The sequence below is a fragment of the Piliocolobus tephrosceles genome, chromosome 3 (genome assembly GCF_002776525.5).
Source record: "Piliocolobus tephrosceles isolate RC106 chromosome 3, ASM277652v3, whole genome shotgun sequence".
Taxonomy (NCBI): Eukaryota; Metazoa; Chordata; class Mammalia; order Primates; family Cercopithecidae; genus Piliocolobus; species Piliocolobus tephrosceles.
The window spans coordinates 102,567,742-102,591,354 of NC_045436.1; positions in this window are offsets into that span (position 1 = coordinate 102,567,742).

The window sequence follows — 23,613 nt, forward strand, 5'->3', positions numbered from 1 at the left end:
CAGCAATCCTACGTTCCCTAGCCCCTGAGGCTGCCATACATGTATGATAAATGAGGGAATTAATAGTAATGATTTATCTTTGGCGAGCACTTGAGTTTTCATTATATCATTTACTAAATGAATAACTATGATAGATATTTTCAATCAAATATGCCTTGCAAGTATGCATTGAATGTGATTACTTACAGGGCTAAACACAACGAAAAATGCACAGCAGGCTTTTAAGATAAGTCCCTGCTCCCAAGGAGCTAACCTGGAACCTAAGAAAGAAAACTAGCACTCTTGAAACAATTTGAGAATAATAATAGCTAAAATGTGCGGCCAAACTTTGAGTAGGTAGCAGATAAGAGAAAGTCCGCTATGTAAAATGGGCTAGATTCCTCAGTTTATGAAAGAGGGGAATTTACCCTGGGCTTTGATGAATGCAGCAAAGATAAGGAAAGTCAGTTGAGGGAAACAACAAAAACTAAGGAGCAGCAGCAGGGATGAGTGGTGAAAGTAAATAACAGGCCAGGCTCCCTGTACTGGAGACACAAGTGAATGAATTCTTCCCCCATTTTTAAATGTTCTGGTTCATCTCTTAGGGAGGTGGGAAAGGCAGGTTGGGAAGAACAGAAACTTTCATGAAACATCTGCCTCTGTTTGCCTCTGAAAGAAAGCTCACGTATTTATTGGAAAGAAAAGCAATATCCTTAATTAATGGCTGCAATAGCTTGTGGATTCACATCAGAAAGAAGGTATAGCAAGTATAGTGTTGTAAATTTCCACAAAAGTAGACAAACCACAGTGTTGTTAGCTTTTTTTCCTTTTCTTTCTCTTCTTCTTACTTATTTATTTATTTATTTTTTGCATTAAGGCCATTTCAGGTGGTTGCCCTCAAGGCATTTTCACCAGTAATCTCTCTGTTTTGGATAAGCTGAAAGACTGGTTTTAAAATACAATCTGATAAAAAGTACACACAAGGGAAATCTACAGGTTAAATTCCTTTTGGATATAATGTAAGTCACTACTAACAAATGGAACCCAGCACTACATTACAAATGATATACCAAAAGTAAGAGAAATTATTTCATGTATATAGTATGGCAATAGTCCAAGAATAGAAAATTTTCTCATATGCTTGATTATATTAATAAGTCAAAGGAGGAAAACATTATGAGGATCTCAGTTGATGCTGAAAAGGATTTTGTAAAGTCCAGCATCATTCCCAGTAAAAATTAGAATTTGGAATAATTTAAATATATATGTGTTATACTAAAGCCAGCAACTTCCTTTAAAACATAACATTGTAGGCCAGGCGCAGTGGCTCAAGCCTGTAATCCCAGCACTTTGGGAGGCCGAGACGGGTGGATCACGAGGTCAGGAGATCGAGACCATCCTGGCTAATACGGTGGAACCCCGTCTCTACTAAAAAATACAAAAAACTAGCCAGGCGAGGTGGCGGGCGCCTGTAGTCCCAGCTACTCGGGAGGCTGAGGCAGGAGAATGGCCTAAACCTGGCAGGCGGAGCTTGCAGTGAGCTGAGATCCGGCCACTGCACTCCAGCCTGGGCGACAGAGCGAGACTCCGTCTCAAAAAAAAAAACATTCCGTCTCAAAAAAAAAAAAAAATAATAACATTGTAATTATTCCTATTGAAGTCAAGTACAGGCAAGAATGTTCACTATCACATTGTAACAATAGAAATGATAGCCAATGCAATTAGATATAAAATAGAAAAAATAAATTAAGTACTGTAAATAAGTCAGGATTGTCATTTGTTTGCAAATAATATGAAAACTCCAAAGCATCAACTGAAAAACTCTTAGAGGCAATAAAAGATGAATTAAGATAACTAGTTATAAAATTAACATACAGGGAGTGGGGCACAGTGGCTTATGCCTGTAATTCCAACACTCTGGGAGGCTGAAGTGGACAGATCACTTGAGTCCAGGAGTTCAATACCAGTCTGGGCAACATGGTGAAACCCTTTCTCTATAAACAATAAAAAAATTAGCCAAGCATGGTGGGATGCACCTGTAGTCCCAGGTACTCTGGAGGCTGAGGTGGGAAGATTGCTTGAGGCCAGGATGTTGGGGCTGAAGTGAGCCATGATCACACCACTGCACTACAGCCTGGGCAACAGAGTGAGATCCTGCCTCAAAAATAACAATAACAATAATAATAATAAAAAAAACATACGAAAAGAGCTTTCTCATGTATTATCATAACCAATTTGAAAATACAATATAAAAAGAATCCATCCCACTTACAGTAGCCACAAAAATTTAAGTAGCTAAAAATAAACACTAAAATAAATTTATAAAACTGGCTGGGCATGGTGGCTCATGCCTGTAATCCTAGCACTTTAGAAGGCTGAGACAGGAGGGTTGTTTGAGCCCAGGAATTCAAGACCAGCCTGGGCAACATAGTAAGACCCCATATTTATTTTAAATAAATAAATAAATAATGTAAAATATAAACAAAAGTTATAAGACGTACTTTAAAAATGATATAATTTGTAGTGGACTATGATTGTGCCTATGAATAGCCACTGCATGCTAGCCTGGGCAACACAGCAAGCTCCCATCTCTAAAAAAAATTTTAGAATCATGACAGACTTATGAGAAATAACAACGTTTGAAATAAAAAAGAGATATTCTTTAAATACCGAGGTTGAAACAATGTATAATTATCTTTTAAAAGTAAGTTATATATCCGGTATAATTCTTTTGGTTTTTCTGTTGTTGGTTTTTTTTTGAGACAGGGTCTTGCTCTATTACCCAGGCTGAAGTGCAGTAGTGCAGTCATAGCTCACTGCAGCCTCGACCTCCTATGCTCAAGCTATCCTCCTGCCTCAGCCTCCTAAGTAGCTGGGACTACAGGTGCACACCACCATGCCCAGCTAATTTTTTAAAAAAGTTTTGTAGAGAGCGGTCTTGCTATGTTGCCCAGATTAGTCTCAAACTCCTGGGCTCAAGCAATCCTTCCTCCTTGGCCTCCCAAACTGCTGGGATTACAGGCGTGAACCACCATACCCGCTCTATCCAGTATAATTCTAATCAAACGTCCAACAGAATACTTTTAGGAATTTGGTAAAATAATTTAAATATTCATTTGGAAGAGTGCCATTCAAAAATAAGAAGAGTCTTAAAAAGAAAATAAATGAGTGGGAGTTACATAAAAAATATTAAAATAAATTATAAATTCGAATGATTAGCAGCAGACTCAAGCAGTCAACCAGGTACAGGTAAAGGGCAGGATGATGTGTATCATTCAGGTTAGTGTTGAGAAACCTAGTTATTTCTTGTGTATCTTTTCAGACACACACACCTAAATATCCTTTTCCAAAGGATATTACTCATCTAATATATTGATTTTTTTAACTTCATAATATCTATTTGTTTGACTTTAGCTTCCCAGCTGTTATTTCTATTATCAGATGCTTTAGATGAGCTTAGTTCTTTTGAAAGGCTGTATTCTGTTGCTTAGATGTAGCATGATTTACCTCCTCACTTTTCAACGAGTATGTACGTTGTTTCCAAGCCTTTGCTAATCCTTTTTTTTTGAGATGGAGTCCCGCTCTGTCGCCCAGGCTGGAGTGCAGTGGCGTGATCTCAGCTCACTGTAAGCTCCGCCTCCCGGGTTCACATCATTCTTCTGCCTCAGCCTCCCCAGTAGCTGGGACTGCAGGCGCCTGCCACCATGCCCAGCTGATTTTTTGTATTTTTAGTGGAGACGAGGTTTCAAGTTGAAATATGTCTCTTTGTATCCGATTCTGGTTTACATGTAGTGTACATCTGTAGGTTTAGCTTCTAGAAGTAAAATTGCTAGGTTAAAGAACATTTTACTTTTTTTTTTTTTTTTTTTTTTTTTTTTGAGTTGGAGTTTTGCTCTTGTCGCCCAGGCTGGAGTGCAGTGGCGCAATCTCGGCCCACTACAACCTCCGCCTCCCGGGTTCAAGAGATTCTCCTGCCTCAGTCTCCTATGTAGCTGGGATTACAGGCGCGAGCCACCACGCCCGGCTAATTTTTGTATTTTTAGTAGAGATGAGGTTTTACCGTGTTGGCCAGGCTGGTCTCCAACTCCTAACCTTAGGTGATCCACCCGCCTCGGCCTCCCAAAGTGCTGGGATTACAGGCGTGGGCCATCGTGCCCACCCACGTTTGACATTTTGATAGACAAAACCAGGCTGCCTTACAGATAAGTGATACAAGTTCCAGTCATCCTAACAAAGATGGAAAGTTTGGTAGCACACCATGTTTCCCCACATCTTCACCAATACAGCATTATCAAACTGTTTTTATCTTTCCCAGTCTAATAGATATAAAATGATATCTCATTACAGTTATAATTTTCGATTCTATTTGAGGATTTTTTCTATGCTTACAAACCATTTTTTTTGTTGTTGTTACCAAAAATATTCTCCCATATTTTCTTTTAAAAGTTTTATGGCTGTTTTTCACATTATATGTTTTCATCCATATGGAATTTATTTTGGCGATAGCAGCAGCGACCCAGTTGTCCCCACATCTTTACCTAATAATTCAGCTTTCCCCCCACAGAAACGAAATCCTCTCTGTATCATATACAAATTCCTGTATGTTCTAGGGTCTACTTCTAAGCTCTCTTCTGTTTAATAACATTTAAATTTCCATATAAAAATCTGAGTCATAACATACTAGAAGAAGGTATGAGTGAATTCATTTAGAGCATTTGAGTCTTGTTTCCACATGTGATAAAAACAAAAACTTAAAAGAATTTGTACATTTTACTACATAAAATATAATAAAAAGTTTCTGTAAGTAATAGAAAGATCATAGGTTACTTTGTTCCATTTGGAAATACCATTTCAATGTCTTTCACAATTTATGTTTATATCCTGTAATTTATTCTACTTCAGAAATGTATCCTATATATATTTATATACATGACCAGATATATGATCAAGGATATTCATTGCCTTATTGTTGATATTTGTAAAATCAAAAACAAAATAAATGTCCATACTAACAGAATGATTAAACTCTGGTAAACCGATATATATGATCTAGCAACAGAATCAAGTTGCCATATAGTATGATCTGATTTCTGTTTAAAAATACCTATATCTATAAATACACATGGAGATATTTTTCTATTAACAATGTTTGAGGATTATAATTACGGAAAACATTGCATTTCTGAAATTAAAAAAGAATCTTTACAACAAGCATATGTTACCTTTGTTATAAAAGATCCACATCAATTATTGCTAATACTACTAAGGAAATTAGAAAACTGGCCATAACAAATATTGGGCTTTTAATGGCATATGGGGCCTCAGGCTGTTCATCACTTAGGGACTGTACTCACGACACACTCTAAATCAAGAATATTTTATGTTGGACCCATGAACAACCACATAATGGACCCCCCAGACTGTATTCCAGGTATGTGTGATGGTGCTTTTTTCTAGGGAAAATGTCCATACTTTTGTTTTCTCCTTTTAAAAGATGGATCTTGTTCTCTTGCTCAGGCTGGAGTGCAGTGGCTGTTCACAGGCACAGTCATACTGCATGGTGGCCTCAAACTCCTGGGCTCAAATGAATCTACAGCCTCAGCCTACCAAGTGACTGGGAGTAGAGGCATGCATCGCCACATCCAGCTTCATCCATAATTTTTTGACAAATTCACAAAGGGGTCTATATCTCTCCAAAGTGTTAAGAGTGTGTGTTTTAAATGCCAGTGATTTTTAAATGCCACCTTTTACCTCAAAGGCTGAAATGAATTCTGGGCTAATCTAAATCTGTAAATAGCAATGTTTTCCCAGCTGGCTTCTTGTGTTCATCTCAATGTGCAATATTTGTATTCTGACTTGCTAACTATGTTAGTGTTTTTCCCTACTTTAAGCCCAGAAGCATATTATCCTTTCTTGCTTACAGAGTAAGAGCTGTGATGGGAACGTTGCCCAGGTGAGAAGCAGAAGCGCGATAAGTAATCCACCAAAACATGAGCAGGTAATTGAAGCACAGACTCTGACAGTGCTTAAGGAAGACTTTGTGAGGCAATGCTAACACTTCCAAGTGAACCAAGAATTAGCTACGGAAAAAAAATACAGTAATAGAAACCAGAGAGGACTACAATTACCTTCAAGTCCATTGAATACACAAGTTATTTTCTTTTGGTAGTAGCTGAACCCTCTTTAAAATTTGAGAATTCTCCTAGGATGCAGAGTCACATGACTGAAATGACACAGATAACTAAACACTGGGACAAAGTACATTGAAAAGAACACAGCGTTTGCACTCAGAAAACCTAAGTACAAATCTTGGAAAGTCACTTCTTTTTTTTTTTTTTTTTTTTGAGACGGAGTCTCGCTCTGTTGCCCAGTATCTTCCTCATTTACAAATTGAAGGAAATAAGAGTAGCGAATATGTTCCACATGATAGCCCATGATAGCCTGTACTGTTTTTTCAATATTCAGCAGGAGCAAATACAATATATACATGAAAACTGTAAGCTTTAGTTCACTATTTTTTAAAGCCAAACAACAAAAAGCTTTACAGGTGTTGGGAATTACTGAATATTTTAGGCTTGAGATAATTTTTGGATATAATTTTTTCATTCTTAAGAGAAACTTTGGAAAATATTTACAGGCACCAGGACTCGCTAGAGCTATGAAATACTAAGACAGAAAAATTTAATTGTGGTGCTCCTGTAACTTCCACTTTTCTTTGCAAATGAACTTCTTCTGTATATTTAGCTCATTCCCAGTTTTCCCCTACTGGCCCCAAACTGACCAAGGCTACTTAGTTATGCTTGTTAGAGCTGGCTACACCATAAAAGCAACCATCTATTCTTATTTGATTTTCCAGGTGCTTCAAGGCTCTACCTGAACCAAAACATTTCCCTCACTTAAATTTATTGGCTAGAAATTCTCACTTTTAGTCATTAATGAGTTAAACTGCAAAGGTGTTATCTTTAGAAAGTCATAGTTAAAATTCACTTTATTTTCTAGCTTTCTCTCTTCACACCTTAATGTGGATTAGTTTATCAGATTAGTTAGTTGTCATTTTAAACCCTGAGGGAGAGAGATACTGGAGCTGCACATTCTAATTAATGAAGGGGAAGTGGGAAAGAGGGGAAGACAGTTTCGATGATGAGTGGAAGACAGAGAGAGGAATTTGGTGGGGGAGAGGTATGTGGTATGAGGGTGGCCCTCGGGGCTAATGATACCAAGGGAGGGGATGAAGGAAGTATATGTAGTACTAAAGGGGTGTGGCACTGAAGTCAAACTGCCTAATTCACAATTTTTACTAGGGTTAGTCCTGTCTCTGACTCATTTCTACTACTTGTCCTGGCAAGTTATGTAACTGCCTATTCAGTTTGGTTGAAGGGAATACGGCAAATAAGCATAACCCTTCTGTTTTTTTGAAACTTAGCCATGTTAGAACATATACTAAGTAATTTAATGTGAATATGCTCTAATCCTGACCCCTAGGGACTTGCCTTAGGGTTCATGGCTGCTCATCTTGATTTGTAAAAGTGTTCCCAGAAATGAAGACCAAGACAGAAGTTAAGCTTTCTAGTTTATCTTCTGGCTTAAAGAGTGTGATTTCATATTGTCTGATGGGAGTGAGCTGCTGTGCAAGAAAATTGATCATTAAGGGCTTTGTTAGGTGGAATTAGAGCATTTAATTTAAACAGGTATCACTTGAAAATAATTTTTTTTAAGTTGATCATCTTGCTTTTTACATCTCCCCCTATAATGTCCAGTAGAAAACTTAGGAGGAAAATGGTCATATCTACAGAGACTAGTTGTTAGTTTAGGGCCAAACCCAGACTTATGATATTCATATTAAAAGGGGAACTTGCCACGTTCAACAACATGAAGAGGGGAAATCTGTCTTAGAGAGCCGAATCGATTAGGATAAGTAGTTCTTCAGCTATTCTAAAAAGTTAAAGAACTACAAAATATTACACACATATGATGTAAGCATTGTATTTTCACTAACAACCTACCATCATGCATTCATTAGCCAATCTTTTGATGCTAGGCCAAGGCCTCTTGACCATGGATCTACTGTTGGGAGTTCTAGATTGTCTTATTTACATAAACACTTTCCATAATGCAAAACCTACAGTTTTTTGTTTTAGTTTTTGTTAAAGGGAACATATAACTTGAGGACAGTTGTGAAACAATATGAGTTTAGAATGCTTCCATTAAATTTATTTTTGCAATTTATTCTGGTTTTCTTGCCCATAGTAATTTATTGCAATGATTAGTCTTTCCATAGCATTCAATTTCATTTTTAAGACTTTTTTACCCTTCTAATGATATGGTTATTACAGTATACCATGAATATGAACCTGAAGAAGTTCATATTAACTCAATAAACTCTACTGCCTTTAATCAAAGAATATACTCCAATTACTCAGCTTTCAATAAGCATTCTCTTGCTTTCTTGTTTGAATAATCTTCCTTTCTCTGGTCCAGTTCTCTTAATGGGAAAGTCTTCTTAATAGCAGCTTGAATTGGATTAAAAGTTGGATAAAAGTGTTACGTAAAAGTCCTGGGTTAGATATTGTTGAGCTACTGTCTTGGACTTTTAATCCAAGACTTTTATTGGATAAAAGTCTTCTCAATAGCAGCTTCAAGCTTCTCTTCACCAATAGCAACTTGAATTGGATGAAGAGTTAAAGTATCTGTAAACCAAACATCACCTTCTTCATAACCCCATCAGTTTTTCTACAAAGTAGATTCCAGTTATATTAATAATGCAAATTTAGGCCAAACAAGGTGGATCACACTTGTAAACCCAGCACTTTGGGAGGCTAAGTGGGAGGATCACTTGAGCCCAGGAGTTTGAGATCAGCCTGGGCAACAGTCTGTAGACCCCATCTCTACAAAAAAATTTAAAAATTAGCCACGTGTAGTGGGGTGCACCTATAGTCCCAGCAACTTGGGAGGCTGAGATGGGAGGATTGCTTGAGCCTGAAAGGTAGAGGCTGCTGTGATCTGTGATGATGCCACTGCACTCCAGCCTGGGTGACAGAGTGAGACTCTCTCATAAGAACTCCAGACTCCCAAAAATTTCTTACCACTCCCAATATTTCCAGGATTTTTCAAGAGATATTCATATGTGCTCTGTAAACTTTATCTTTGTTTTTCCACTTAGACCTCCTAAAAGTTTAATACCTGAATGTCACTTACTGTAGAGTTTTCTGACATGTCTACTGCTGCTCTTATGCCCTCTGTGACAGAATTAATGTTGATGTCATAGGGATTGTCTCTCAGTGATTCCCAAACTGCCTACCAAAGAGCTAGAGCTGGGCTGGGCTTAACTACAGAAGAGAGGCCACCACTGTGCCATACTTTGTCACTTGGTTCTTGAAGCAGCACCAATTGTGTTCACTGTATCACAAAGTCTCTGATGAAATTAACTATTTTATATGGGTTATCACCCTACACACACCCATGCATGCACACACACACACACTCACACACATTCATACATTCATTACCTATCTTTTAACCAAAAGTAACACACATCTATGCATAAACTCATCCACCAGCCCTGTCTTTGAGAAATCACCAGCCCTTTCTTTCAGTAAATAGCTAGACTCTGATAATCAGAATATTGCAAGGGGGTGGAAGGGGGATACCTTAATTTAGATAAGATAAAAGAGATATCTTTTTATTTAAAGCACTGTCACCTACTTTGGGCATGTGATCATATTTTTCTCAGAATATGAACTCTTTTAGGGCAGTGCATCAGAATGACTAGTAGCCCCAAGTAATGGAGTATCTGATAAGAAGTGGCTTAAACAGAAAGGGTTATTTTCTCACATTAGAAACCAGGTAGTAGGCAACTGCTTCTGACACTGCAGTAGCTCAACAATATCCAATCCAGGATCACTTCCATTATCTTTACCTTCCTCCTAAAGTCATAACAGGACTGCAGCAATTCCAGACAGTCAATCCTCTTTCAAGACCAAAAGAATGATGGAAAACTATGTGTCTAGCCTTGGCTGTTCCTTTTCCTTTTTTTTTTAAATGTAGAAAAACTAAGACTTCCCCCCAAAAGACTTCTCTCCAGTATTCTTTCACCTACATATTGATGTCATATTATGTCATATGACCAGAATTATGTCATATGACCACTTCTGATTGTAAGGAAAGCAAGCAAGCACGTATATAGCTTTTCTAGCCTCTAGGAAAGGTAGGCACGAGAAGAAGGGATTGAAAATATATGTTAGTTTACTTAGGTAACTCTAAGTCTCTGCCACTCTAGTATCCCCAGCACATGGGTACGATAGGCAGAGTTAATGTTCACTGAGTGGTGAGGGTAGGGTGAACAGGTTATTTGGATGTAGTAACAATAAGTTTTTCCATTAATCACTAATTAAATAAACAAGAAAGATCTTTATGAACTATTTCAATTTAACAAACAATTTTAAATGATTCTTTGGTTTTTGAATAATAAAATAAGATTTTCATAAAATAATGTGTCAATTTTATTTATATCACCTAATAATATTAATAACACATTCAACTATAACCACAGTAGTAAGATAAAAATATAAATGTTATCAACTAAAATGCAAAAATCTTATAAAATATTAAATTTTATGTAATGTATCATTGTTTTCTCGCTACTATAGAAAGTTTCCTATCAAATTACTAGTCTTTCAGGGCTCATTGGTTTAGTTCCCAATTCCTGTTTGATGGTCATCAGTGCCAGGCCACTGCCTCTCTCTTTACCCACAGTGTCATTCATATAAGTGGTTTTTTTAGATGACAGATGATTATTTCAGTCTTGCTCTAGCTATAGATTAAGCCAAGTAAAATGGAATAGCTTTAAGGAAAAGGAGGCCTGTTTTGGGAGAGCAAAGAGCCAAGGTACTTATTTGATATGATCATGAATAAAGATAAGGTTCATTTAATTTTGGTAAAATCAAGGTTCTAAGTTTTTATTTGCAAAATATGTATGCAAAAACCCTTGCTTGATTTTTGTCTGTTTCAAACTACTATAGTAACCACTTTCTAAATAGCATGTATTTATATTAGTAATATGGCATCTAGTCCTTGAAAATTATGCTAATTTTATACTGTACTTATAACAAAGTAAGCAAAAATGTATTAGCAAATTTGCCTTGTACTTATAAATTTCTTCTTCCCAAAAGGGATTTTTAATTTTGAAAGACCTAGAGATTACATTTGGCTTACTTTTTCTATGTTTTCCTAAATGCGTTTTATATTTGCTATTACTTTCGTTTTTACAGATGACAATAAATGATTTCTTGTACTTTTGAAGACAAAGAAAAAAGCCTATAGATTCATTATGAAACTCTTGAGAATTCCTATACCTGATAAATAATATTTTAACAAAAAATAAGTTCCTATTTGGACATCAATTGTGCAAACCACTTGATTCACATGCCTCTGCAGTATTAGAATATATATATATAGAAACTTATCAGTGCCAGCAAATAACACATAAGAACATACAGCTCCGTTGGTGTGTCCAATTAATAATGTTTTTAAAAATTGATAGTCTAGGCCAGGTGCGGTGGCTCACACCTGTAATCCCAGCACTTTGGGAGGACGAGGCCAGTGGATCACGAGGTCGGGAGATCAAGACCATCCTGGCTAACACCTGGTGAAACTCCGTCTCTACTAAGAATACAAAAAAATTAGCCTGGCATGGTGGGGGGCGCCTGTAGTCCCAGCTACTCAGGAGGCTGAGGCAGGAGAATGGCATGAACCCGGAAGGTGGAGCTTGCAATGAGCTGAGATTGCGCCATTGTACTCCAGCCTGGGTGACAGAGCGAGACTCTGTCTCAAAAAAAAAAAAAAAAAAAAAAAAAAAAAATTGATAGTCTATTCAAAGATACATATAAGTTGTATAAAGAGTTTAGAGTTCTTATACTTCATCTTCACCAAAATAACACACACACACACACACACACACACACACACACAAAATGACTGAAAAAATAAAAGATAGCTCAGTTATACAAAACAACCAGGATAAACATAACAAAATTCTGCTGGGGAAATGTGGCATGATTGAAATATCATTGATTGCAGTTTGACAACATGCTTACCATTTTTCTTTGTTATTTTTGTGCTCGTGAACATACATAATTTTGAAGAATCTCGACTTAATTTTCTTTATTACAGCACTAATATAATCTGTATTTGACATTTTTATTATATTTCTATTAACACATTACTAATTTCAACCTTTGGAAGTTTGGATTGCTTTGCCTATGGTAGTTATTCGATAGATATTGAATTTCCTTTTATTATATGTGTTGAAATTATTTCTCTTCTTGTTTTAGGGAGTAGAGTTGATCTTTCCACTTTTTTCTGTAGTTTTTTTTTTTTTTTTTTTTTTTTTTTCAGACAAGGGTATGTCCATATGCCATAAGAAATTCAAATAGACATGGTACAATACCCTCTGATTGTCTGCTAGTACAATTCTAGCAGTTCTGGGAATAAGTTGAATCCATAAAATGCAAAGTAATTTTTCACTTGAAATAGGAGAGGGGCAACTAATTTAATATGTATCCAAAAGATAATATTAATTTAGAACTGAAGCAAAACACCATTTACTGAAAGACAACCGACTATGAAATAGGATTCTCCTGTGGCATTAGAGTAGGCTTTGCACTCTGGGAGAATCTTGGAAGGGCCACAGAGAAACTCTCACCTTCCTTTGATTTCACAGTTCTAGGTCAAATCAGGCTGTTTATCCCCAGGAAGCAGGGATATTTTGGGGTTAACTTGGTGTATGGTTGTCATGTGTTACATTTTTCTTTCTCTCTCCTACCAACTTCGCATTCTGAGCTCCATTCAAAGAAATGTGTGTCCACCTGAGTTGTTGTCCATGTTGCATAGAGTAGAGGGCAGGGTTTAATTATTTATACAATCTCAAACCCCTTAGCTCCCATTAAAATCTTGTTAGAAAAAAATTGATTTCAATGAGATTATTTAGGTTTTGAGCATTTTAAAAATGATCTTTGACTATCATAGGATTTTTTTAAATAGAGAAAATAAAATATTTGATAAAGTTGCATATTTAAAATTTTAGTAATTACAATTTAGAAGAAGTACAGAAAACGATGCAAAATTAAGGCAAATTAAGAACATTAAGACCACTGATTTACTTTTTTTTTAGATGGAGTCTCGCTCTGTCATGAAGGCTGGAATGCAGTGGTCTGATCTCAGCTGACTGCAACCTCTGCCTCCTGGGTTCAAGCAATTCTCCTGCCTCAGCCTCCCGAGTAGCTGGGACTACAGATGTGTGCCACCACACCTGGCTAATTTTTGTATGTTTAGTAGAAACGGGGTTTCGCCATGTTGACCAGGCTGGTACTCCTGACCTCAAGTGATCTGCTCACCTTGGCCTCCCAAAGTGCTGGGATTACAGGTGTGAGCCACAGTGTCCGCCCAACTTTTATGCAAAGGATATTTAGTCTAATTATGAATCTGTTTCCAAACATACTGCTTACTAAAAGTACACATTTTCTTTAAGTTGGCTTAACTAGTAACTCATAAAAACAGGCCACGGACAGTGTCTCACACTGGTAATCCCAGCAGTTTGGGAGGCAGGCGGATCACTTGAGACCCAGAGTTCAAGAGCAACCTGGGCAACATAGCAAGACCTCTATCTACAAAAAATAAAAATAATGAGTCCGCGTGGTGGCAGGCATTGGTAGTCCCAACTACTTGGGAGGCTGAGGCGGGAGGATCACTTGAGCCTAGGAGTTTGAGGTTACAGTGAGCTATGATCATGCCAATGAACTCCAGCCTGGGTGACAGAGCAAGACCCTGTCTCTTAAAAAAAAAAAAAAAAATCCAAAACATAGAAAATATACATCTGATTTTAAAAATATTTTTCTTTTAGTGTATCTGAGAACTGAAAAACTTAAAAATTGTCCAGTAATTATTATGGTAGTTAATATTTTTAATGGAAATATAATCTCTGGAATTAAATTTTCTCATTCATTAAATGATAAGTATCTTCAAGGTGGCCAGACTTTGCTATATTAAATTGTATCCCAAAACATTGTTATGTGAAATAAAACAAGACATAGAAGAGTGCATATGGGAAATATAAGAAAAATGTGTGTCTGTGTGTGTGTGTACACATATCCATATTTGCTTTTATTTATATAAAGAATTACTGAGAGGATTCAGACTATAAAAATGGTTATTTGTAGAGAACTGGGAAGAATGAGGTAAATGTGCCTGGCAACAGGTTCAAGACTTCTTACTGTATGCTGGTATCTTTTGCTTTTTGAAACATATGAAATTACCTAGTCATATAAAAAAAACACAAAAAACCAAGCACTTTATACAGGAGGAGAAACACCTGAGAAAGGAAAATGGAGATGTGGGGAAGGAAATAGAGATGGGAAAGTTTCTTGTAGATGGCTTGTGTTTTCTCTGAGGCTAAGGAGTGGGATAATCTGCTGATCCAATGTACTGCTGTAGTAGTAACATAAACTTTCTATCTTTCTTCCTATTCTTTGCCATATATCTTGTTGAATTAAAGATACATTCTTACTGGCAGAAAATATTGGGTGAATTTCCAAGTTAGATTTGTATTTTCCATATGGCTTTTTTAGATTATATTACATTTATTAACTTAGAAATAATTATTAAGAATAAAAGTGTCATCCTTATTTCACTCACTTCCAATGTTTTTTGAATGACTTCCCTGTTCCTCTAATGTTGATGTTTTAATATACGTAATGATAGAATTGGTAATCTATCATTATCTAGTAAAGCCATTGGTTTTTGTTTGCCTATAAGGTCTGAATAGCTTTTTCCATAACAAATCTGGATCTTCAGGATTTTCTGTTTAAAATGCTTCATTATGTCACAGGTTGGAACTTGAAGTGCAAGATGTCAATCAGGACAAAAAGTTCTCTTATTTTCTCCTCCATGAACCTTTTTCCCTCTTTTCATTCATTACAAATATTTGCTGCTATAAAACTCTTATAAATTGCATTTTAATAAATACTCTCAAATATGGAAAACAATAATTAAGCTGAAAATTGTCTATGATTTGAATGTTCACAAATATTTTAACCTTTGAAAATAAGCATATTACAATTCAAATAGCGCTTCAGGTCTTTTAAGAGAACAATGAAAAACAACGCACAGAAACACAATCATAGTTTACGGCCTTTATTCTCCATCTCAGGTTATCTCTTTGTAGAAGCAACCACTTTAATTCTTCCAGCTCTTTTTTCTGATTTTTATCTTCATGTTTCTAAACAACATCATTAGACTGCTATTGAAAGGCAGAGTAGCAAGGTGGTCAAGAGCTGCTGGTATTTAAATCCCAGCTCTCCCACTGCCATTCCTTTTCATTCTGGATATTATTTCTTAACCAAAGCACAATTGATATTTTGTGCCAGATAATGATTTGTGGCAGGGAGCTGTATTTTGCATTATAGGATGTTCAGCAGCATCCCTGGCCTCTACCCCCTAGATGCCAGCAGCACTGCCACCCCAGCTATCACAACTAAAAATGTCAAATGTCCCCTGAGGACGGGAACAGTATCACCCCCAGTTGAAAACCACCGATCTTGGGGAAATTAACTAAGTTTTCTGTGCTTTTGCTCACTCATCAGCAAACTTGGAATTAGTAATACCAACTATAGATTAGTAATACCAGTTATAGATTACTACCTTATTAATATAGGTATTAATAATACCAACCTTAATTCCAATTAACTTGGAATTAATACCAACCTTAATCCTAATATCATGGGTAGTATTTGTGAGGCACCTTACTGCCTAGACCACAAAAAATATTCTATATTTACTCAATAAAATGGCATTGAACATTTTTCATCTCTATGTTTTATCCATTAGATTTCCATGCCCCTGTTTTTCCAATTCAATGATCTCAATTTCAATTTTGTCAATATTCAGCCTTTATAATGATTGCAACCATGTAATTACTCAAAACTGAGTTGCATAGTGTATTCATATTATATTAATTTTCTTGTGCTATTTTATTTTCCTTCTAGAGTAAATAATTGTCCTTTTTTGTTTGCTTGCTTGGTTTTCTGTGTACCTAAATATCCCTAAACTATCAGAAACATTAATCTCCTCTCAAGAAGGCTGGCAAACAAGTTTTTCCATTTTAGGGACTTTCTTATTAGAGCTTTGCATTCTCCTACTGCAATATGTACTTGTTCTTTAGGCCTGCTGCATAAATGTCATTCTGGAATTTCTTTGTACCCTTGTTCTGGGGATTCTTTTTATCTTTATTGTGTGTTTGATCCTTTATTTCTGAGTCTTATGTCCTTTTCCTTCTAGTTTGCTCTTTTGATTTAATGGACTACATCTTTCGTTTTAATTTAAAAAAAATTTTTTTTTGAGACAGGGTTTTACTCTGTCACCCAGGCTAGAGTGGAGTGTCACCATCACAGCTCACTTCAGTGAGCTCAGGCTCAAGCAATCCTCCTACCTCAGCCTCCCAAGCAGCTGGTATTACAACTGTGCACCATCACATCCAGCCAATTATTTTCTGTAGAGATGGGTGGTTGTGGGGGTTCTCACTACGTTGGTCAGCTTGTCTCAAATTCTGGGCTCAAACACAAACCTCCCACCTCCGCATCCCAAACAACTGGGATTACATGTGTAAGCCACTATACTGGGCCTAAAAATGCATTTATACTACATATAATGTTGGAAATTATTTTCCCTCAAAATATTAAAAGCAGCACTCTACTTTCTCTGGACTTTCAGAATTGCAGCTGAAAAGTCTAGTTCCTGAGTTTTTAAATGTAAATTGTTTTCCCTCAGTGGAAGGTTGGGATCTTTATCCCAAAACTTTTGTCTGGTGCTTAGACATTTCACAATAATTAACCTACTATAGATCTTTTAAAATCATGCGGGGCACTGGAAATTCAGGTCTTTCAGTTTAAGAAATGTTCTTGCATTATAACCCCATTAACTACCTGCCCCACCCCCACCCTAGTATAGTATCTCTGTTCTCTGTGGTGCTACCATTAATCAGATGCTAAATAAACCTCTAATTTTCTTATGCTTCTTCTTACTAATTTTATTCTTATTGTCTTCCCCCTTGCATTTTCTGAGAAACATCTTAGATGTCATCCTTCCTTTTTCCCCTGAATTTTTATGTCCTATTTTTAATTTACAGGAGCTCTTTCTGGTTCTTTGAATGATTCTTTTTAAAAACACACAGTATTACCCGGGCATGATGGCTTGTGCCTTTAATCACAGCTACTCAGGAGGCTGAGGTGAGAAGATCACTTGAGCCCAGGAGTTTGAGGTAGCAGTGAGCGATGAGTGTCACTGCACTCCAGCCTGGGCAATATATAATACACACACACACACGCGTACACACACAATATTATGTTATGTTACCTAGCATACAATATCTTCTTTCATCTCTTTGAAGGTGACAGTGATACTTTATTTACTTCAAATGCTGTTTTTTGCTGTTTATTGTTATCTTCTCTCTCATGTTAGAGGTTTCCCTCAAATGACTTGTGATCTTTGTCTACCCTTTTGTGTTTAAGAATGAGTTACTACATCATAACCCCATCACACATCATGGAGTGTATTTGGTTATGATGTAGTAACTCATTCTTAAACACAAATGCAAGGTTGCCTTACCATTTAAAAAGTAATCAATGTAACTTAGCTTATCAACAGACTAAAAACAAAAACAACATATGATCTCTTGTGTCATCCCCTCCCAAAGCATTTGAAATAAATGTAATAACTATTCAAGATTCAAAAAAAGAAAAATAAAACTCAGCAAATTAGGAGTAGAAGATAACATCCTCAACCTGATAAAGGATATCCACAAAAAACCTAGAGCTAATATACTTAATAGTGAAAGATGTGTATTTTCTTTTAAAAATCAGGAACAAAGAAAATACATTTGTTCTAACAACTTCTGTGTATTAGTCAGGGTTCTCCAGAGAAACAGAACCAATAGGATGGATCTCTCTCCCATCTGACTCCATAATCCATATTATGATATCAAATATCCATAATATCTGAGATATTAGAGGAATTGGCTGACATGATTATGGAGGCTGAAAAGACCCACAACCTGCCATCTGCAGGTTGGAGACCCATGAAAGAAAGTGGTCTAATTTCAGTCCGAGTCTGAAGGCCTGAGAATCAGGGGAGAATCAGTGCAAATCTTAGTCCAAGGGCAATAGAAGTCCAATGTTCCAGCTCAAACAGGCAGACAGGAAGAAAAGGAGGGAGTTTCTCTTTCCTCTGTCATTTTGTTCTATTCAGGCCCTCAACAGATTGGATGATGCCCACCCACACTGAATCCACTGATTCAAACGCTCATCTCATTCAAATACATCCTCATAGACACATGCAGAAATAATGGTGAATTTGTGCACACTTTGGCACAATCAAGTTGACACGTTAACCATCATATTTAGTTAAATCATATATTAACTGCCCTGTTCAGAGCAATGAGGCAAGAAAAAGAAATAAGAGATATACAGATTATAAAGGAAGAAATAAAACTATCAGCATTCTCAGATGGTATAATTTCCCCCCCCTTCCCCTCCCAAAGATTATTTAAAATTCTACCAAAATTAATAAGTGAGTTTAGCCAGGTCACAGAACATAAGATTAACATACAAAAGTAAGTTGTATTTCTTAGCCATAGGTCTGACTTAAAAAAATTGCATTTCTCTATATACTTGTAATTAAACAATTAGAAATTGACATTTAAAAAATATAACAATAGCATCAAAAAGGATGAATAATAAGGGATAAATCTAAGAAAATGTGGAAAATTTCTATATTGAAACCTATAAGACATTGGTGAGAGAAATGAAAGAAGATTTAATAAGTGGAGAAACACATCATGTTTATGGATTCAAAGACTCTTTTTAATGAGTAAATTTATCTCACATGTATCTATAGAATCTGTGCAATTTCAGTCAAGATCTAAGCAGCTTTTTGAGTGGAAATTGATAGGCATATTCTAAACTTTGTTTGGAAATGCAAAGGACCTGGTATAAGCAAAATGATTTTAAAACAGAAAAACAAGAAAGGCCTCACACTGTCTGATTTCAGTACTTATTCAACTGCAGTATTCAAGACAGTGTAGTATTGGGAGTAAGGATAGATATATAGATAAAGATAGTGCAGAAAGATGCCCATATATGTACAATTAAATGATCCCAACAAAGATGACAGAGTAATTTCATGAGGTAAAACATTGTTAGTAAAAGGTGCTGGAACATCCATACGCAGAAAACTGAAGCTAAAACCTATCTCCACCATATAAAGAAATTAACTTGAAATTTTACATAGACAAAAATGTGAAGCCTAAAGCTATATAAATTTCTAGGGGAAATTCTTTGGGACCTTTGATAGTAAAACTTTCTTAGATAGGACATGAAAGGCATGAACTATTAAAAAAATTGGAAAATTAGAGTTTATAAAAATTAAGACCTTGTGCTCTTCAAAAGATTCCTGCAAAAGCAAAATAAATAAATAAATAAATAAATAAATAAATAAAATAAAATGAATAAAACCAGCCACAGATTGGGACAAAATATGTGTGAAGAATACATCTGATTAAGAATTTATATCCAGAATACATGAAGAACTTTCAAAACTAAAGAAAACAATTCATTTTTTTAATTGGGCAAAAGATTTAAATATTTTACTAAAGAAGATATCCGCATAGCAAATAAACATATGATATTCACCAAAATTATTAATTAGGAAAATGCAAATTAAGATGAATATCACTATATACCTACTAGAATGGCTATATTTTAAAAGTTTGACACTGCCAATTACTGGTAAAGATGCAAATCAGCGGTTACTTTCAAATGCTGCTGGTGGGAATGCAATATGGCACAACCATTTGGCATTTTCTTATAAATTCAGACCCAGATTCATGAGAATGAGACCTGTGCAATTGAACAGGGTCTCATGCTCAAAGGAGTCCCATGCTCAGCTTAATATTCCACTGTTAGTATCTTGAAATTCTAATAATTTTATCTCTAAACCTGTGTTTTATAAGTAAGCCTGTTGGAACACTGGAATATGAAATACGTCTGCCAGTACTTGCTGCCCTGTTTGCATGTAGTTTTGGAGATACCCCATGAACACAGAATTCCAAGAGACCCAGTGGTGCCTAGAAGTTTAATGAGACTCACAGCTAGCACAAGGTAAGCATGTTACAGCTAAGTCTGAGTAAACATAAATACTGATAACCTCTTGAGGGTATGTTTTTTATTTGAATGAGAGTTGTTTCTAATGCAAAAAGAAGACAATGGCATTCTAAGAAACACAAATGAGCAAGGAATCCTGTGATATCCTTTCTTATTCCCGTTGTTTCCTGGTATTACACAGTTGGTTTTGCTGAAAGTAGTGATGCCATAAGTCAAAGGTAGAGAGTGTTGGTAGAATGTGTTGGTAGACTTGAAATAAAAAATCGAGTTAATTTTGTGTAGTGTTTCCACTGTTCTGGTAAGAATAAAATATATAGGCATGTATGAACCACAAAATAAGAATTTTGTGATTTTGGTGATCCTACATAGGAGTTAAATGTACATGTTTGTATTTAAAGCTAGCATTATGCAATATAAAGACAAATGACAAAATTCAGCCTAATAATTTAAAATTTTTCCTTCCTTAGAAAAAAAATTTAACTAGCAAATAAAAAATAAAAAACCATGACAAGCTGAAAAGAAGACTAAGGAAGAAAGGAAAAAGCTTTATATTTTATATTTTTAATCATACTTTTTTTCTGCTTTTTGAACAAGGGGCTCATTACATAATGTAGCTGACCCTGTATAAATTAAACATACATTTACCATAGACAAGTTAATCCAATTATTGGGCTTCCGTGTAAGGTTGTCAGGAGATAGCCAACCATATCTTTGGCAGCCCACCAATTTTTAGTGTGAGGTCTTTTCTCTCCTTGATTTCTCTAGGAAGGAAACCTCCATTCATTCCTTTTCAGGAATGAATTAGTTTGCTTCTTGATTTTCCCAGCTACAGATACTTAACTTTTAACTTCCTCTGTTCAGCTAAGAAGTCAGTTATTACTTGATCATATGCTTTCTGGTTTTTAACCTATTTTTGACAGTTCTCACTGTTGTTATTTTATCTCTAGTTCTCCTTTTCTTTAAGGTTCTAAATTTTTAAAAATTTATTTCCTGCCATCATTTTTGTGATGTTTGGGAAGGAGAATTGATAAGCTCATATAGGTGTTCTATTCACTATCTTTTACTGGAGAGATACACACACACACATATATATATCCAGTAAATATATATATACGTGTATCTATCCAGTAAAAAAAAAAAAAAAAATCTATATTTAAATTTTGGATGTCATTGCAAAGATTTTAAAAATTAATTTTATTTTCTACAGATTCCTATCACTAAAGAAAAAACATCCTAAGTATTTTATTAAGTGTCTTTTATATAAAACAATACAACGTTAAAAAATAAACAGGACAGGCCCACAGAGATAATAGAACCTGAAAGAAGGATCCGTGTCTATAGGAAGAGTAGAGATTATGGCATCTTCTCAGCAGGGAATTCTGTGCACCCCACCTCCCTTAGCTGGTTAAAAACACTGTCAGGTAACTGGTTATAACTGGAACTCAGTCTGTGGTAGAGATATAAAGTTGGGTGTCATTAACAACTGAACTAATCAGATTCAATTCCACCCTGGCGTCTGCTTATCTCAAGACTCAAACTGGCCCGGGGCAACTAAAGACCCTCCTCCAACCTCTTGGTGACTCTTCTGCCTATCCCCCTTATTTCGTTAACTCCTGTTTAGTTTTTCAGACTAAATGTCACCTACTCCAAGAAGTCTTTCCTGAAACCATTCTACTAAGCTAATTTAGGTGTTCTTCCTTACCTCAAGTTATTATTTTCATAATAACTTCAGTTCTCAGGTTATAGGTATATTCTTTATCACTGTATTTACCAAATTATAATTATTCATAAATATTTCAGGGGTCAGCAAAAATATTTCTGTGAAGTTTACAGTAAGTAAATATTTTAGAACTTGTAGGCCAAGAGGCAAAATCAAGGATATTCTGTAGGTACTTATATAACAAAAGAGAAAACAATTTCCCACAACTTTTTTTGGCAAAATTAAAAATATAATATTGAGTATTATTTTTATAATTCCAGTATACTAATCAGAAGAATGGAATTATTTCGGTGGGGATAACATTTTTCTTAATTGGGGTTGAAAGCTAGTGTTCCCTGTCATCACATTTATCTGTAATATTTACCTGTATATATTTAGCTGTAAAAATAAATTTACCTGTACCTATTCATCTGTAAAAACCATTCTTAGGTCACAAGTCTTACGAAAACATGCAGTGTAGTTTGCTGAGCCTGGATCTATTTAACTATTTGTCTCTACCATATTTTGAGTTATGGGATTTGTTTTGGGTCTTAGTCATCTTTGAATTCCCAGGCAACACACTACCTGGCACATTATAGGTGCTAAGTAACTTTAAACAAGTTTTGTTTTGTTTGAAGCAATGAAGAGATTATCTCAGACTTTTATCTTGATGGATAGTACTTTGACTTTTTTTCTCAGCTGAAATAAACAGTTTTCGCCTTTTATTTTTGAAATTAAATACTTTATTTTTGTGGATTTAGGGGTACAAGTACAGTTGTGTTACATGGATATGTTGTGTAGTGGGGATATCTGGGCTTTTAGTGTATCCATCATCTGAATAGTGTGCATTGTACTGAACAGGTATTATTTCATTCCTCACCCTTTCTCGCACCCACCTACATTTTGGAATCCCCAGTGTCTGTGACTCTATTCTGAATGTCTATGTGTACCTACTGTTTAGCTCTCATTTATAAGTGAGAACATGTGGTTTTTGATTTTCTGTTTCTGAGTCATTTCACTAAGGATAATGGTCTTCAGTTCCATCTATGTTGCTGCAAAAGACATGGTTTTATTCCTTTTTATAGCTGAGCATATTCTATGGTGTATACAATACCACATTTTTTTTAATCCCACAGGTAGGTAGGTTGATTCTATGACCTTGCTGTTGTGAATAGTGCTGTGATAAGCATACAAGTGCAGCTATCTTTTTAAAAAAAATACGATGTAATTTTCTTTGGGTAGATACCCAGTACTGGAATTACTGGATCAAACGGTAGTTCTGTTTTCAGTTCTTTGAGACTTTTCTGTACTGTTTTTCATAGGAGCTGACTTAATTTACATTCCCACCAATAGTGTATAAGTGTTCCCTTTTCTCTGCATCCTCATCAACACCTGTTGTTTTTTGACTTTTTAATAATAGTCATTCTGACTGGTATAAGGTGATACCTCATTGTGGTTTTAATATGCATTTCTTTGATGATTGGTGATGTTGAGCATATTTTCATATGTTTATTGGCTGCTTGTATGTCTTTTTTTGATAAGTGTCTGTTCATATCCTCTGCCTACTTTTTAGTGGAGTTATTTGTTTTTTTCTTGTTGAGTTGTTTGTATTCCTTGTAGATTCTGGATATTAGCCCTTTGTCAAATGCATTGTTTGTGAATATTTTCTCTGATTCTGCAGGTTGTCTGTTTACACTGTTGATTGTTTGTTTTGCTGTGCAGAAGCTT